This window comes from Sesamum indicum, linkage group LG10 (genome assembly GCF_000512975.1).
Source record: "Sesamum indicum cultivar Zhongzhi No. 13 linkage group LG10, S_indicum_v1.0, whole genome shotgun sequence".
Taxonomy (NCBI): domain Eukaryota; kingdom Viridiplantae; phylum Streptophyta; class Magnoliopsida; order Lamiales; family Pedaliaceae; genus Sesamum; species Sesamum indicum.
The window spans coordinates 10541529-10544454 of record NC_026154.1 but is presented as its reverse complement, the minus strand read 5'-3'; the positions used below and the strand labels follow the sequence as shown (position 1 = coordinate 10544454).

The window sequence follows — 2926 nt, the reverse complement described above, 5'->3', positions numbered from 1 at the left end:
AAAAAATTGCAATTTGCTGTGTGTGTTGTATGTGCATATGTTTGATATTAAATTAAAAACAACATACAAACTAAAATAAAAAAAGGCAAAGAGGGAGTGAGGCGGTGGGAATTGGGCCCCACCTCCACTCTCTCTCTCTCTCTACTTATATATATATATATACATATTATTTTTATATATATAATAATATTATTATTTTATTTATTTAATTAAACTTTTTTTAAAATACCATTTACGTCCTTCATAATTTTCTTAATTAATATAAATTGTCCCAAAATATTATAACGAACTCCAATTTAATTCATTCAAGTATTATTATATTCCAATTATGGAACATAACTTATTTACTAATTAACCAAGTTTCATAAAAATTTACCAATTAGTCTCCCAATTAAATATTATAATTTTTGGGGCGTCACAATTCTCCCCTCCTAATAAAAATTTCGTCCTCGAAATTTAACTAACTTACCGGCTGAGGGAGTAAATATGGGTATTTATCTCTCATGTCCTCTGCATCATTTCAACAAACTGTTACATAAAGGGGTTCGTTTCTAGTTGTGAGGCATTTTTATTTTGGAATTCTAACCCCTGATGTTCTGATCCTGAATCATGACCCTGCACACACTCTAATGACTCAGTTGGGCCAGCAGCGTTTTCCCTTGACCCTTCCATCCTATATGAAATACACACATGTGAGTAGATTCCTAACATATACATCTTACGTATAATATTACATTTCGTCTACTATCCCAAGGAAATCTAATCCCTGCTCTGATACCACCTAATGTAGCACCCCCTTCGCTACAAGGCTATATCTTCCCTAAACGTCATACTTATAATAATCCCTATGTTCATATATATAAATTTGCACATAATCAACTAATCAATTTGCATACTTAATCCCAACGTCATAACGACACAATCAACCCAAAACATCATATATACAAATCAAACACCACAACTAATCCACCACAGTTAATCTCCACGTCTACGTTCTCTCTATACAACCTGGGTATAGCGCGTTGACCTATTCTTCAACAGTCAGATACCTCAAAGTCTATTCCGGAAAGAAAATGTCAGCAGGGAAATGACCCTGCCACTCAGTAAGCAAATAACCAGTCCTATCTATATATGCATGTCAACCATAGCCCAAACAAGATAAATAAGTAACACGAATGGAATACAAGCAAATTTAATTCCAACATAATCAACTTTATTACACCACATGACTATCTCATAATAAGACAACTAACCAAACTCTATTTTTCCTAGTTTGCTTACCAGAAGGTGATATTGTGTTTTTCCCGCCAACTCAATCTCACCGTTATATAAATTCAAGTGAACCCCCTTGACAGCCGGCTCATCAATCTCGCACATAGCTGTTTCATTTCGCACATAGCATTTTCTTTTCGCACATAGCATCGCATCAAAGCTCTTTTCATTGCGCACATAGCATTTTCTTTTCGCACATAGCACTTTCTTTTCGCACATAGCATTTTCAACACGTCAAGGGGTATTCACGCCACAATTATATTCAATTTCCACCACTCCCTCATTTCCACATATCACCATCCTTGTAAGCAACTAGTAACATAAAACAATATATACATATATTCTAATTTTTAGACATCCACAACATAACATACAACAAACATAATATTTCAACGTGTCTTCGCATTCCACGTACATACTATCGTCAATCAAATCAAATCATCCAGCACTCATATACTTTCAGATAAATCCATGTCAGCATGAACCACAAAGTCATATAATAGTAATACCACAAATAAAAAGAACATATATAGATAATACTAATTATTTACTTACCTCGACCTTACAACGTTTCTTTCTACTCTGTCACTAATTGTCAGTCATTTTACTTCACCCCCGTATCCTATAATAAGTTATATCATACACAATTAATATATCGAGAATATCGTAATTTCTTTAAAATATAATATTGAATATCATTTGTACAATTTCTAATAATTCTTTAATATCCCATTTCTATCGAAATACAAATCTTCGTTTTTCCTCTTTATTAACATACCATTTATTAACTATAATTTTTGGAATATTTCCATGAATTTTCTACCAATTTCTCGCTATTATATAATTTAATTAAGCAATAATACATAGAATTGCGTGTTTGGTTAATCATTCCGATGGAATTACATAAATTGGCTATAGCAACATTCAAATCTAATAAATTTAATAATCTAATTAACCAACGATATCATTTTTATATCCGCTTTGGTATTTAAGTCGGTATTAAATAAAATAGTTAAAATCATAAAGTACTCCGATTAAATAGTATATCACTTAATATAATCAACATTTAATAAATGAACTAATTAAATAATATAATTACACAAATTAATAAAAATTAAAATAGCAATTTTCTTACCTCCGTCTGTTTTTCTTCTCTCGCCAAAAAATTGCAATTTGCTGTGTGTTGTATGTGCATATGTTTGTGTGTATATTAAAAACAACATACAAACTAAAATAAAAAAAGGCAAAGAGGGAGTGAGGCGGTGGGAATTGGGCCCCACCTCCACTCTCAACTCTCTCTCTCTCTACTTATATATATATATATACATATTATTTTTATATATATAATATTATTATTATTTTATTTATTTAATTAAACTTTTCTCAAAATACCATTTACGTCCTTCATAATTTTCTTAATTAATATAAATTGTCCCAAAATATTATAACGAACTCCAATTTAATTCATTCAAGTATTATTATATTCCAATTGTGGAACATAACTTATTTACCAATTAAACAAGTTTCATAAAAATTTACCAATTAGTCTCCCAATTAAATATTATAATTTTTGGGGCGTCACACCAGACCTTTGAGGTCATCGGATATCTGGATTGGGAGTTAGGCTAGAAAGGCCTCGGACTTGTGGTTGATC

The 2926-nt window shown here is 31.1% G+C and overlaps 1 long non-coding RNA gene across 1 annotated transcript in view; it reads right to left on the bottom strand.

Moving 5' to 3' along the window:
• LOC105172300 overlaps nt 1-2443 on the bottom strand; it is a 3941-nt gene extending 1498 nt beyond the window's left edge. The window contains exons 1-2 of the long non-coding RNA XR_848639.2: nt 2408-2443; nt 1828-1894 (exon numbers count right to left, since the gene is read on the bottom strand). This is a non-coding gene — a long non-coding RNA (uncharacterized LOC105172300). The remainder of the gene's footprint in view (nt 1-1827; nt 1895-2407) is intronic.